The sequence below is a fragment of the Notothenia rossii genome (genome assembly GCF_949606895.1).
Source record: "Notothenia rossii genome assembly, chromosome: 4".
Lineage (NCBI taxonomy): Eukaryota > Metazoa > Chordata > Actinopteri > Perciformes > Nototheniidae > Notothenia > Notothenia rossii.
In genome coordinates, this window is record NC_136902.1 from 50,656,250 (window position 1) to 50,672,189 (window position 15,940).

The window sequence follows — 15,940 nt, forward strand, 5'->3', positions numbered from 1 at the left end:
GACTCTTTGTTTGTAGATATCTACTAAACTACAGCATACAAATACAGAGAGTAATGTAGGCCTGTTATACTGAGTGATACAGTGGGGCAAAAAAGTATTTAGTCAGCCAACAATTGTGCAAGTTGTCCCACTTAAAAAGATAAGAGAGGCCTTTAATTGTCATCCTAGGTATACCTCAGAGAGACAAAATGAGAAAAAAAATCCAGAAAATCACAATTTATTTGCAAATTATGGTGGAAAATAAGTATTTGGTCAATAGCAAAAGTTAATCTCAATACTTTGTTATATACACTTTGTTGGCAATGACAGAGGTCAAACGTTTTCTGTAAGTCTTCACAAGGTTTTCACACACTGTTGCTGGTATTTTGGTCCATTCCTCCATGCAGATCTCCTCTCGAGCAGTGATGTTTTGCGGCTGTCGCTGGGCAACACAGACTTTCAACTCCCTCCAAAGATTTTCTATGGAGTTGAGATCTGAAGACTGGCTAGGCCACTCCAGGACCTTGAAATGCTTCTTATGAAGCCACTCCTTCGTTGCCCGGGCGGTGTGTTTGGGATCATTGTCATGCTGAAAGACCCAGCCACGTTTCATCTTCAATGCCCTTGCTGATGGAAGGAGGTTGTCACTCAAAATCTCACGATACATGGCCCCATTCATTCTTTCCTTTACACGGATCAGTCGTCCTGGTCCCTTTGCAGAAAAACAGCCCCAAAGCATGATTTTTCCAACCCCCATGTTTCACAGTAGGTATGGTGTTCTTTGGATGCAACTCAGCATTCTTTCTCCTCCAAACACGTCTAGTTGAGTTTTTACCAAAAAGTTATATTTTGGTTTCATCTGACCATATGACATTCTCCCAATCCTCTTCTGGATCATCTAAATGCTCTCTAGCAAACTTAAGACGGGAATGGACATGTACTGGTTTAAGCAGGGGGACATGTCTGGCACTGCAGGATTTGAGTCCCTGGCGGCGTAGTGTGTTACTGATGGTAGCCTTTGTTACTTTGGTCCCAGCTCTCTGCAGGTCATTGATTAGGTCCCCCCGTGTGGTTCTGGGATTTTTGCTCACCGTTCTTGTGATCATTTTGACCCCACGGGGTGAGATCTTGCGTGGAGCCCCAGATCGAGGGAGATTATCAGTGGTCTTGTTTGTCTTCCATTTTCTAATAATTGCTCCCACAGTTGATTTCTTCACATCAAGCTGCTTACCTATTGCAGATTCAGTCTTCCCAGCCTGGTGCAGGTCTATAATTTTGTTTCTGGTGTCCTTTGACAGCTCTTTGGTCTTGGCCATAGTGGAGTTTGGAGTGTGACTGTTTGAGGTTGTGGACTTTTATTTAGTCTATTTATTTAGTTTTAGTCTTTTATACTGATAACGAGTTCAAACAGGTGCCATTAATACAGTTAACGAGTGGAGGACAGAGGAGGCTCTGAAAGAAGAAGTTACAGGTCTGTGAGAGCCAGAAATCTTGTTTTTTTGTAGATGACCAAATACTTATTTTCCACCATAATTTGCAAATCAATTCTTTAAAAATCAGACAGTGATTTTCTGGATTTTTTTTTCTCGCTTTGTCTCTCATAGTTGAGGTACACCTAGGATGAAAATTACAGGCCTCTTTCATCTTTTTAAGTGGGAGAACTTGCACAATTGGTCGCTGACCAAATACTTTTTTGCCCCACTGTATATATTATACTCACTGCTCTGCTTTCTGCACGGACCTCACAGCTGTTCTCACTGTAAACATCGCATCGCGATTCAAGCAGAACATAAAATAATATCCAGGGGATGCATGCAGAACTGTCATTGGTTGAGATCAGTCCGGCCTTTTAAACATCTCTGGTCCCGGAGATACGTCCACGGAGGATCCGTGGAGGAACCATCAGTGTCTCCTCGGTTAGAGCTCCTCCAGAGAGCCTTCTCGATGCTCGATCCTCGGTCCTCGATGTGCATTTAGAGAAATGAGATGTCCTTCAACATGGCGCACTGAAATCCATTTCCGGGTCACAACCGGAGGACTGAGGATTTGAGGAGTCGAGGAGGGGAAATTAGAGAAATTAGAAACCTTCTATGTATATGTATTCAAACCTATTCCTACATGTGTTTTCATGCATGCTAAGATTGTACATGATATGTCAGATGCACACCACATGCTGCACCCTTTTTGTTCTAGTTCATGCTGGAATGTTGACAGCATGTTGTGTGAGCATATTCCTGTCAAGGCCACACACACACACACACACACACACACACACACACACACACACACACACACACACACACACACACACACACACACACACAGAGAGGGAGAGAAAGTGCTGTAGCTTTAAACTCAGTGTGTTGTATGCATGTTGCAGAGTTGCAAACCAACAATCCTGTTCTTATTGCCTCTCTATTGTAGTGGTTTAATCGCAAGCACAATCCTGGCCCTGATGGCTGAGGTGCTGCTTACACGTGTACGTCACACACTCTCACACACTCAGGCCTCACTGATCTTGCCAAGAAAGCAACGAGTCTCAGGCTTTACTGTCAGAACGCAGAGAGGTCTTATGGACAGGGAGCACATAGAGCATTCAGACGTATTAAGCACTTCTTTGTGTGTGTGTCTGTCTGTCTGTGTGTGTGTGATCATGATCATTTTGCAATACTGTGAGGTTTTATACTGTAAATATTAAGCATTACCCACCCCTAATTGCTTTTTACAATAATATGTTTAGCATCAATGTTCATGCAAGGTCAATATCATGATATAATAATCAAAAGTATTCTCTGTGTGGGAAGCACATTTTAACCCGTCATTATGATTCAAATGGATACAAAAATTGCAGATTATTTTGTAAATCCATTATTTACAAATAACTACTTTTTTAAGAGACAAAAACAAAGCCGGCTTAGGAAAAATATTTTGGCTTTAAGCACATTTTACAACTTTTAGGATCTAATTATTTAGTGTTCATTACTGGAAAGTTGATTTACAGATGTCTCTTTCCCAATGTAAGTAAAAAAAAAAAAAGTATTTTTGGGCCCAATGATGTCACGGACTGACACAGAAGTTGTAGTTTGGCCACTCGGATAATTGGCTTCAACGCCCAGCTCAGTTCCTGAGGGTTTAGGCTATCCCAAAATAGAAGTTATATAAATAAAAAATGTGTAATAATACATTTAAAAAAAAGAAATAACAACAAGGCTGTTTTAGGTCATTAATGGTGCATTTCCACTACAGCGCGGTTTAAGCGTGCCGTGCCCGGCCCGTTTTTTGGTTGCGTTTCCACTAGGCGTAGTTCCGGCTAGTGGGTACTTTTTCACAGTTTTTTGGCTCTCCCAAATCGAGGTTTTTTCCGGGCCAACAACCGGGCTGAGTATGCTAAACTAGTGAGAGAATCGCTGGCAACTACAACAAAATGAACATATTTTACCGTGATTTAATTGTAATAAACGTTTCAAATACCGGTTAGTAAAAACCATGAATTAATGCTTTGACAAGTCTGCAGACAAGTCGAAAAACGAAGGCGAAAAACCTTTTTAAATGCTTTTTTTCTGAATGGAGATCGGCTAAGCTAACGTTGTATATGCTCCGACCGTCCACACTCACAACAACGGCCTATACAGACATAAATAACCAGTGAATGTATTCGCCATGACACAGACAGTCTGTGGTTTGTACTTGTTTAACTTTTGTCCAGTTTCTGAACAGATATGAGGAGCTGTGAGCTCTGAGTGCTAACAGCTAACGGCTGATGTTGGTTTTGTGTTTCGCATTGAAGATGACGTCACGGCTCCGCCTACACTGCGTTACTATAGTTACTACCCCAGTTCCTAAACTGTAATGGAAACGCAGCAGAAAGTGAGCCTGGCCTACCAAGGCATAACTATAACGTACTAAGCCGTGCGAGGCCCTGTCCTCGGTGAAACCTCCTCCTTACAGCAGAACGTCTCTCATTATATGTTTTATAATGTTTTTTATCTCACTTTGTCTGATGGTATAATCATATGCGCCGGCCACTAGGAGTCTGTTGATATGCTCTCCAGATTAACAGCAGCATGAAAATAACCTGCGGATGCTCCATGGTGGAGGCGAAGGTAGAAATTGCTGGGATTTGCTTTTTTACCCCCTTAATGTCTGACCAATTGTTGAACAGCATTTCCGTGCACATGACTTGTGTTTAAAGTTTATAGTCCATATAACAGCAACACCAACATTTGGCCTAGCAACTGCTAAGTAACCCTGTCACAGTTTGTGAAACAAGCAGGACCCAAATGCAGATTTAAACTGAAACTTCCTTTATTTCAAGGCTATGATATTTCTATACAATTACAAACAGAACACTCACCGCAGAACTAGTCAGGGAACAAGGCGAACCGACCAAGACAGACAGACAACCCAGAACTTAAATACACACAAGACTCAATCACACAACAAGACACAGGTGAGGAGGGAGAAGAAAACACAGGGGCCCAGGTGAACATAATCAGACAATTAGACACACCAGGGAAACTAATGACAAGAGGAACACACAGGGAAAAGGACCAGACAATAAACCCAAAGGAAAACATGACATGGAAAACAGCAAAAACACCCAAACTTACAAAACTATAAACGTGACATAACATGAGAATCGTGACAAACCTCAAGAAATGTACACTGTAAAAACTGGGATTGGGGTCAATTAATATTAAATAAATAATACCAAGTAAATTATACACAATAGAAATTACTTTGTGTAGTTTAGAATCACATTAAGCTAAATTCAAACAATTTTGAATTATTTACTAATTGCATTTTACTTAGGTTTGCTTCAATACAATCAGCTGTGGATTACTGAGTAGAAATGAATGGTATATTTTTAGTAGCATCAAAAATGCAAAAATATTGATACATTTTACTCATTGGGAGGTCGTCAGTTCTACTGCCTTTACACTTCCGCCCAGGAATTTTGCGCCACATGGTCATGTTCATCGTGCGTCTGCCACACTTCACTCTGTGACTGCCAGTTTACCAAAGGTAAGACCTGCTTTATTGTTGTTAATTAACACACATTTTTTAAATGACGTTGCTGTTGCAGTTGAACATCGTTTTGTGTTACACTAAGTTACCAAACATGCCAACTTTCCTGGATGTTTAGGCGAAACCAACTTTTCAAATCTAGCTAACGTTAGCATTAGGGATTCAGTCAGTCTGTGTTGTCTTTGTCTCGACTAAAAGCATTGCAAGGAGAAAAAAGGTTGGTCCTATGTCACAATTTATTTTGATGTTCTTGATATTTAATCTTTATACAATGCCCTTTTAAGGTACCAGCTAATATTTGTGTTGACTTTCATACCGAATTCAATGAGGCACTATTTGCGTGTGCATTGCTCAGTAGCGTTTGTATAGGCTGAACCAACTTTTCAAATTTAGCTACCGTTAGCATTAGGGATTCAGTCACTAAAATGGCATAACACCAGTGCTAACAGTTCGCAACAGTTCAGTGTTCTCCCCCCCCCCCCCCGCCTTAACAGTTCAGCGTCCTCTCCACCTCTCCCGTCCGTCCGTCCGTCCGTCACTGTCACCGCTCGCGACACGTGAGAGACGAGTTGAGTACTGACCCAACGGGTAATAATCGTATGATTATACATCCATGGTAATGATGGATTGTGACGGACATTTTACGAAAAGGTCTAACCGCAACCACTGATTTGTATACTGAGCAACGCAATGCCATCGTTTCTCAGCGAGGCTCCGGTGTTGAAATGTCTATGAGGCTACTTAGTAATTTAAACAATACTGTATGTACTTAAACAAGATCATAAACCTCTTCTGCCCAATACCTCTGTACCTATAAATGGATGTTCTCTTATTGTTCTCTTGTGGTTAAATAATAATAATAATGGGTTGCATTTATAAAGCACTTCATATTTGACTTCAAATCCCGAAGTGCTACAAGCAGTGAGTATGAACAATATAAAAACATTAAACAACAAAAAAAAACAATACAAATAAAATAAAAGGGTGGTAATAGATAAAAGGTCTAAAGAAAGAATCTATTGAAAAGATGGGTTTTGAGGCCTTTTTTAAAAGCCTCCACGGTCTGTGGTGCTCTCATGTGGTCGGGGAGAGCATTCCACAGACTGGGGGCAGCCGAGCAGAAGGCCCGGTCTCCCATAGTACGGAGATTAGTCCTGGGGGGTTTGAGGAAGTTGGAGTTGCTGGAGCGGGTGGTCCGCAAGGAGGTATGGGGGGTGAGGAGTTCCTTGAGGTAGGGAGGGGCAGTTCCATGGATACACTGGTGGGTGAGGACGGAGACCTTGAATTCGATCCTCAGTTTCACGGGGAGCCAGTGTAGTGATTTAAGGATGGGGGTGATGTGATCATATTTTTGCACCCTCATCAGGATTCTAGCAGCGCTGTTCTAAAAGTATTGGAGCTTCTGGATGCTTTTGTTAGGGATCCCGATGAGGAGTGCATTGCAGTAATCCAGCCTGGAGGAGACAAAGGAGTGGACTAGTTTTTCGGCGTTAGACATAGTGAGTGTGGGGCGGAGTTTGGTGATGTTCCTGAGGTGATAAAAGGAGTTCTTGCACAGCTGTTTAATGTGAGCCTCAAAGGTCAGATGGGCGCCCATTTTCACACCCAGGTTGGTGACTATTGAGGAGAGGGTAATGTCCTGGCCGGAGAAGGTGATGGTGGTGATGGTGGATAACCGAACCTGGTGTGGGGTGCCAACTAGAATCAATCAATCAATCAATCAATGTTTATTTATATAGCCCAATATCACAAATGTTACATTTGTCTCAGTGGACTTCACAGTTTGTACAGACGTCTGTGGCTAATGGCTTCGGTCTTCGAGCTGTTGAGTTTCAGGAAGTTTTGCTTCATCCACGCCTGTATCTCCTCCAGTCAGGCAGTGAGTGTGGGCGAAGGCTGGGCTGCAGAGGAGGTAGGGTTGATCCTGAGGTACAGTTGGGTGTCATCAGCGTAACAATGGAATGATACTCCATGTCGGCTGATGATAGAGCGAAGAGGGAGCATGTAGAGTGTGAAAAGGGTGGGGCCGAGAAATGATCCTTGAGGGACACCACAGGTGACGTCGTGGTTACCCGACTGTGCCTCGCCCAAGGAGACGTACTCTGTTCTCCCAGTGAGGTATGATCTGAACCAGTCAAGGGGAGAGTCAGAGAGTCCGATGGTGGAGTGCAGACGATGGAGGAGGATGCCGTGATCGACGGTGTCGAAAGCTGCAGTGAAATCGAGGAGGATGAGGAGAGAGGGAGAGCCAGCATTAGCCGTCATCAGCAGGTCGTTGGTGACCCTGACCAGGGCAGTTTCTGAGTTTTGGCCTGAGCAGAAACCAGACTGGAACTTCTCAAATAGTTTGTTCGAGTTTAGGTGGTCCTGGAGCTGAGCAGCAACTAGTTTTTCCAGCATCTTTGATAGAAATGGAAGGTTGGAAATTGGTCTGTAGTTGGCCAGGACTCCCGGGTCAAGGGAGGGTTTTTTGAGACGAGGTTTGATGACAGCGGTTTTTAGGGCAGAGGGGACATGGCCAGCCTGAAGAGAGAAGTTTACGATCTTAGTGATCATGGGGCTCATGGTACAGATATACGATTTCACCAGAGCTGATGGAAGGGGGTCCAGGACACAGGTGGAGGGCTTCATCCTCCACCATGCCCTCAAACTCTCGCTGAGAGATGTTCGTGAAACAGCGAAGAGGCCGGGTTGTCCCAGGCTGTGGGTAAGCAGTTGGAACTGGAGGTGCAGAGGGGCTAGAGAGGATGGAGTCAACTTTGTTTATGAAGAAGGCGGTGAAGTTGCAACACTGCTTCTCAGTTGAGTCGGAGTGTAGAGGACTTTGGGGTTTGAGGACATGGTTTATGGTGGAGAAGAGTTGCTTGGAGTTTCCAGTACTGTTGTTGATGATGGAGGAGTAGTACTGGGACCGTGCATCTCTGACGGACTGTGCGTAGGCCTTCTGGTGTTCACGATAGGCTAACCGGTGAACAGTGAGTCCTGAGGCCTTGAGCCGCCGCTCAAGGACACGCCCAGCTGTTTTCATTCTCCGCAGCTCGCCGGTCTACCAAGGGGCTGAGCGCGAGAAGGTGACCATCCTGGTTTTGAAGGGGGCGTGCAGATCAAGGAGACTGTTAAGGGACTGGTTGTAATATGCCACTGACTCATTTACTGATGAGAAGTTGTTGGAAGAAAAATGCTGGAGGTCCAGGGTCATGGTGTCCGGGTTGATGTTCCTCAGGTTCCCAAAGCGGATTTGGCGCCTGGGCTTGCTGAGTGGGGACTGGAAAAACAGCTCCATAGAGATGGTCTTGTGGTCAGACACCCACTGGTCATACACTAGCAGATTGCTGATGGGGGCGGAGTTTGTGATGACCAGGTCGAGCGTGTGACCCTTGGCGTGTGTGGGGACATCAACATGCTGTGTGAGATTGAGGCAGTCCAGAAGTAGCAGAAACTCAGTGGCAAAGTTGCAAGAGGGGGATTCAACGTGAATATTAATATCTCCAAGTATGATAATATTGGCAGAGGTTGTGCATAGCGTAGTGAGAAGGTCTTGTATCTCTGGGATGAAAGCTGAATTGGGTTTGGGTGGCCGGTAGATCAGAAGTATTGTCAGGGGGAAGGGGGATTTACATTTAAATGCAAGGCATCCTTGAGGGACACCACAGGTGACGTCGTGGGTACAGGCAGGGGCAGGAGTGACAGTTCCAATTCCTTTCGGTAGATAAGAGCTAGGCCTCCACCACGAACAGTGCTGCAGGCTTTTTCCAAGTAGCTGTAGCCAGGAGGGCAAGCTTCATTGAGGGTGGAGTAAACCTCTGGTTTCCGTGAGGCACATGAAGTCCATTTTCTCATCATTGATGTGGTCTTGAATGAAGGATGCTTTATTACTGAGGGATTGTGTATTCAGAAGTTCTATCTTGGCTTTGGAAGACGTGGTGAGTCTCTGTAGGGGCCGGAGTAGGCTGCAATCCACTCCACATTTGCCAGACTCCTTCGTGTGTGGCTGTCTCGTGATGCTCTCCGTGTATTCATGCAGCGGTCTCGCAATGTTTCTGGCGCGATTTGACCCCGCCGTGACCGGGCTCTGATGATGCGTCAGATGTGCGACACGACGGCAGACAGAGTGGATGGATGGAATTCCTGCATCTCCGTGCTGGGAATATACAGTTTGTCTTCTTCTTTGGCTTCGGTGGATATAGCGATGCAGACAAAGAAGTCCAAGTTGTTTAATGACTGAGGTGCAGGTTGGAGTGTTGGAGTGGTTGAAACTCAGGAGTTGGGGAATGGAAAACCTCAACATGTCAACAGGTCGGGCGCCGAAGAACTTTGGTAGCGGTGCTTAGCAGCGAGGGCTAACAGCAATGAGACAGCTGGAAGACTATCCCGTTAGTATACCTCACGTCCGGGAATGAAACAGAGGCTTGGGAGTCCGCCTGCTATCACACTAGTAGCGGGAGACAGGCAAGCAGTCTGCCGGAGATAATCGGCAAATTTGGGCGATACAGCAGGTGAGTCCCGACAGCCGTCATGTCCAAAACCGTCAATAATCATGAGGTTTAAGATATAAAAACACTTGTTAAACAGACTAAAAGTTTAGCCATGTAACTATAGCTTAAAAGCAGATAAAATAGCTGAGGCGTAGGAGAAGCGGCGAACAAACAAGCGCCAGCGTCCTCTCCCGTCAATATTCCACCAAGACCAAGAGATATGTGTGGCCTTACATCTGATACATGGATGTCTCCAAACTATGTAGTTGTACTACAGCTAGCTATGTTTAGTGTCCCTTGCACATAAATTCATAATGTATAATATTTGATTAAGTGCAATAAACTATTTTTTTATTTGTTTGACGTGTTTCATTCAAATTAAACCATGTTCATTTATTTATTTTATTTCAGACTCCAAGCAATCCCAACATCAACATCACAAGATATGTTGTAATTCGCTGTCTGATGGTTTACCTCGGGGGACGTACTGATCAGCTCTTAAAAGAGTATGATGTAAGTAGGGAAAAAAAGCATTTCCCTCATCTCTCTCTCTGTCTTCTCTCCTGGTATGTCTTGGCAAGATCTAATCATAAAATAAAATGATAAATATTTTTCCCAATAATTATTGGCAAGCTACTGAGTTTCGTAGTTTTGTTGAGTCATGTTAGCAATCTACGAAGCCCCCTTCCATGGACATGGAGAAGAAAAAAAATGTATTTAAAAAAAATACTCTCTCGCAAAACTGGTTAGGGGTAGGGAATGTTCCGGTTTTTGGACAAAATTAACATGGGATCACTCTGGTCAATGTACGTACTTCGTCTCACTGGAATATTAATGGCCAGATTGAATACAACATCGACCCAAATTCTCCGGTCAATGACAGGAGAGTTTTGAAAGTGACAAAACACTGTTCCACACATTTAAAAACACTTAATCAATGTTTACCCAGGATCCATGCACCTTTCCTGGCTTGTAAAATGTGGTGATGCGCCCTGGAGGTAGCGGGCAGGCTCTGTCCGTGGTGCTGAACCCCAGCCTGTCTATGTGGAATACAAAAACAAACAAAGACAAACACGTTTAAGGTCACCAGGGGCGTGAGGTTCTGGTTCTGGCGGTGTGCATGGAGGGGTTTGACCTGGCCCCCTGACACAATGCACACAGCCTGGAGCAATGGAGCAGCGGCTGGGCCGTGTTCCCCCTTTTGTCCATTTGCCTATCAGTTTGTTAACGAAATGGACAGAGCCTGTTTTTTCCCCCTAAAAGTGACTTTTAATTGTGGTTTTTGCATTTAAATGATGGGTCTTATCATTCACAAGGGTCCCCGACACAATGCACATAGTCTGGAGCTCGCTGGGGTCCTGCATATGCTTTAATCACACTTGTGTCCATTTGCCTATCAGTTTGTTAACGAAATGGACAGAGCCTGCGTTTTACCCCTAAAAGTGACTTTTAATGGTGTTTTTTGCATTTAAATGATGGGTCTTATCATTCACAAGGTTCCCTGACATAATGCACATAGTCTGGAGCTCGCTGGGGTCCTGCATATGCTTTAATCACACTTTTGTCCATTTGCCTATCAGTTTGTTAACCAAATGGACAGAGGCTGTGTTTTCCCCCTAAAAGTGACTTTTAATGGTGGCCCTTGCGTTTAAATGATGGGTCTTATCATTCACAAGGGTCCCCAACACAATGCACACAGCCTGGAGCAGTGGAGCAGCGGCTGGGCCGTGTTCCCCCTTTTGTCCATTTGCCGATCAGTTTGTTAACGAAATGGACAAAGCCTGTTTTTTCCCCCTAAAAGTGACTTTTAATGGTGGTTTTTGCATTTAAATGATGGGTCTTATCATTCACAAGGGTCCCCGACACAATGCACATAGTCTGGAGCTCGCTGGAGTCCTGCATATGCTTTAATCACACTTTTGTCCATTTGCCTATCAGTTTGTTAACGAAATGGACAGAGCCTGTTTTTTCCCCCTAAAAGTGACTTTTAATGGTGGTTTTTGCATTTAAATGATGGGTCTTATCATTCACAAGGGTCCCCGACACAATGCACATAGTCTGGAGCTCGCTGGGGTCCTGCATATGCTTTAATCACACTTTTGTCCATTTGCCTATCAGTTTGTTAACGAAATGGACAGAGGCTGTGTTTTCCCCCTAAAAGTGACTTTTAATGGTGGTTTTTGCATTTAAATGATGGGTCTTATCATTCACAAGGGTCCCTGATATAATGCACATAGTCTGGAGCTCGCTGGGGTCCTGCATATGCTTTAATCAGGCGTTTTAACACTTTTCCCCACGAAAATGATTTTTAATCCTTTTTTCGGGGCTATATAAATCAAATTCCGGTTAATGCAGAGCACAATTGTACCTTTTACTATTTTAATGTATTTGCATTACATATCTTTGGGCTATAAAAGCGACATATTTGGATGACTTTGTCAGTTTATGGAGCTTATCCCACAAATCCCGGAGGATCCGGGCCAAATTTGGGAGCTCATAGGCGGCCTGCCATAGGCCCCCACCCGTGGAAAGAAAAAAAAATGAAAGAAAACGGTCAATTATATGTTAAAATAATCAAAAAATGAACTTTTGAAATTACAACGGAACTTTTGAAATTACAACGGAGAAGGGGCTCAGAAGAAGGGTGCTCAAGTGTTCGGCGCTTCGGGACGAAGCCCCGAACACTTTTCCCCTCCCCCGTTGCAATGTACAACGGAGAGGGGAATCCAGACTTCCCCTCCTCCGTTGTAAAAAAACGTTCATGTTTTCCAAGCTACCATCTGCACGAAATCGGAAACCCGGTTTTTGAGAGGACTCAGAAAAAAAACGGCTGTGTAACTTCATGGAGGAATTCATCCGCTGTATGTGCACTCTGGCTCGGATACATTTTGTTGCCCAGAGACCCCCCAGCATGGTTCTTACCAAACTTTAAGTTTTTGAACTGGGCTCCGGAGGAAGGCAAGGGGAGTTGACAGGGGACTCAATCCGCCTCATGAGGCACTATTCTCGGATACATTTCAACACTTTTAGCCATTTTTGATGGTTCTCCAAAAAATAACTCTGACTTTTTTAGAGTGTGGAGGAATGCAAGGGGAGTTGACAGGGGACTCGATCCGCCTCATGAGGCACTATTCTCGGATACATTTCAACACTTTTAGCCATTTTTGATGGTTCTCCAAAAAATAACTCTGACTTTTTCAGAGTGTGGAGGAATGCGAGGGGAGTTGACAGGGGATTCTACCCGCCTTATGGGGCACTATTCTCGGATACATTTCAACACTTTTAGCCATTTTTGATGGTTCTCCAAAAAATAACTGACCTTTTCAGAGTGTGGAGGAATGCAAGGGGAGTTGACAGGGGACTCGATCCGCCTCATGAGGCACTATTCTCGGATACATTTCAACACTTTTAGCCATTTTTGATGGTTCTCCAAAAAATAACTGACTTTTTCAGAGTGTGGAGGAATGCAAGGGGAGTTGACAGGGGACTCGATCCGCCTCATGAGGCACTATTCTCGGATACATTTCAACACTTTTAGCCATTTTTGATGGTTCTCCAAAAAATAACTCTGACTTTGTCAGAGTGTGGAGGAATGCAAGGGGAGTTGACAGGGGACTCGATCCGCCTCATGAGGCACTATTCTCGGATACATTTCAACACTTTTAGCCATTTTTGATGGTTCTCCAAAAAATAACTGACTTTTTCAGAGTGTGGAGGAATGCGAGGGGAGTTGACAGGGGACTCTACCCGCCTCATGAGGCACTATTCTCGGATACATTTCAACACTTTTAGCCATTTTTGATGGTTCTCCAAAAAATAACTCTGACTTTTTCAGAGTCTGGAGGAATGCGAGGGGAGTTGACAGGGGACTCTACCCGCCTTATGGGGCACTATTCTCGGATACATTTCAACACTTTTAGCCATTTTTGATGGTTCTCCAAAAAGTAAAGTGTTACTTTGTGAGTGTGGAGGAATGCGAGGGGAGTTGACAGGGGACTCTACCCGCCTTATGGGGCACTATTCTCGGATACATTTTTTCATTTTCACCCATTTTTTATGGAACTCCAAAAAGACAAGTTAGTCTTTTTTTTCCCTTCCTCTTCTGATTTCTCACTGTTTGAATGGCAAACGCAACCCGCCATCGGAGGGCCTCCGCCGGCCCGGCCTCGTGCCGGTGCTCTGGCGGTCGGTTCCTCCGAACTGCGGGTTCGACTCTGATGGCCGGGAGGGACGAGGGAAACGTCGGGGGGGTCTGCTGGAGGCTCCTGCTGGAGTCTTGCGTTTCACTGGGACCTGGCTCAAAAAACTCGAAACCCTGACTCCAGTGCGGTGTTGCGGCCATGCGCCTCCGGGTACCAGACTCCCCTGCCTCCTCCGTGTTGCGTGGGCTGCGTGGGGGTAACCCTGCGTGTCCGTTACCCTGCGTGTCTCTTACCTCCCAGGCCGACCGATATGAAGCGTTTCCAAGACGAACCGTCTGACTCAGGGGTCCCACCACGGGTTCCGTAGCGGGATGGAAGTTCCACCTCCCCACTTCGCCGCGGAATGCAAGACAAACACCTGTTTCTCTCATCCTCCACTGTGGCATAGCGGCCTTAGTCGGCTGCGGCATTCAGCAATTGGCCTTGCTCCGGGCACAGGACCCTACTTCATCAAACTACCGGTTTGATCCTGCGTAACAACCACATATATGCTTGTCTGCAAAGACATTGATCGAATGGCAAACGTGACCCGCCATCGGAAGGCCTCCGCCGGCCCGGCCTCTTGCCGGTGCTCTGGCGGTCGGTTCATCCAAACTGCGGGTTTGACTCTGCTCCTGGTGCGGACAAAGTCAGCGGCGAATTCCGGAGCGCATATATGCTTGTCTGCAAAGAGGGACATGCCTGGTCCCGCCCAGGTGTTCTTCTACGGCTAGTGTCCAGCCAGCTGCGGTATCAGCAAATTTGACCCGCCATCGGAGGGCCTCCTCCCCGGGTCCAGCTTCCGGTGCTTGGCGGTCGGTTCATCCAAACTGCGGGTTTGACTCTGCTCCTGGGGCTGACAAAGTCAGCGGCGAATGCCGGAGCGCATATATGCTTGTCTGCAAAGAGGGACATGCCTGGTCCCGCCCGGGTGTTCTTCTACGGCTAGTGTCCAGCCAGCTGCGGTATCAGCAAATTTGACCCGCCATCGGAGGGCCTCCTCCCCGGGTCCAGCTTCCGGTGCTTGGCGGTCGGTTCATCCAAACTGCGGGTGCTCCTGGAGCGGACAAAGATATGTGTATTTGCCTGAAGGATGGAAATAAACAAAGAATGATATTTTACAGGACATGACGGATATGTGTTTTTTCCAGGCTTTTTGGAAATAAACCAAATGTGATATTGCAGGGCATTACGTAGCTCATTTTACCCATGTGATGTTGTGCAGTACATTACTGAGCTCATTTAACGATATGGTGTACCAGGCGAAGTGGGATGCTGCCATGTCCCAACTGGTCTCCGGAGGAATATAAGGAGAGTTGACAGGGGACTCTGCCCAGTGCTCATGAACCAAATGAGGGTTGTGTTAGAGGGGAAGGCTCTGGCTGTTTCTGCAGCCTCTGCTTCTACCTTCTCTCCCCACCCCGATACCAGCGCGTGCCTGCTGTAAAAGGCAGGTGCACGGTAGGCTTGGGCGGTATGACGGTATTACGGTATACCAGGGTAATTCGAAATACCGTCGGTATGATTTTCAATACCGTGACGTCACAGACTGTGCGCCAAATCATAGATGCGTTTCATTCTATTACACTGACACGGAGTTTTGACAGGGACGACATTGGTTGTAATGCACAGCACGCGCCAGCAGAGGGCAGGGGAGGGCAGTCCGTCTTTCCCGCTCTCAGAGCTCAGCACAGAGCTGAGCTGAGCAAGATGGCGGCAGCATTTGCCGGCCCCGAACTCTGACAACTAGTAAAAAAGAAAAATGAAAAATGAAAAATTTCTGCGCCTGTTTGGGACTATTTTGGGTTTACTCGTCGCCAGTGACTTCATCCAGCACAACGAGAGACGGAGGCACTTCTTTGGGAATGTTTAAGACGGGGTGAGTGAGTGTTGACATTTTTTAATCCTATGCAACTGGTTGATGGTTTTGTAGTCGAGGTCGGACGGTTTTAAAAACGAAAGCATTTACGTGCTAAACATTCACGCGAGTAATCCAATGAATTAAATGGAAATAAGGTTTTTGACACATGCACGGAATATTATTGCCAAACTAGTTAGTGAATATAGCAAACTTTATTCAATAAGTGTTAGAAATTAAAATCAATGTTTTAATGGGGAAATGTAGTTTAAACATGCCGTCAGTTTTAATGCTCTTTTATACTGAAAAACCCGAAATTCTTGTGCACAAGCAGTTAAGCTTTTATTCTGAAAATCCTTCATCTACGCATGTAGCATGTGGCTAATATACGATTTCTTAAAGAGGTGAATTTAGTAGCG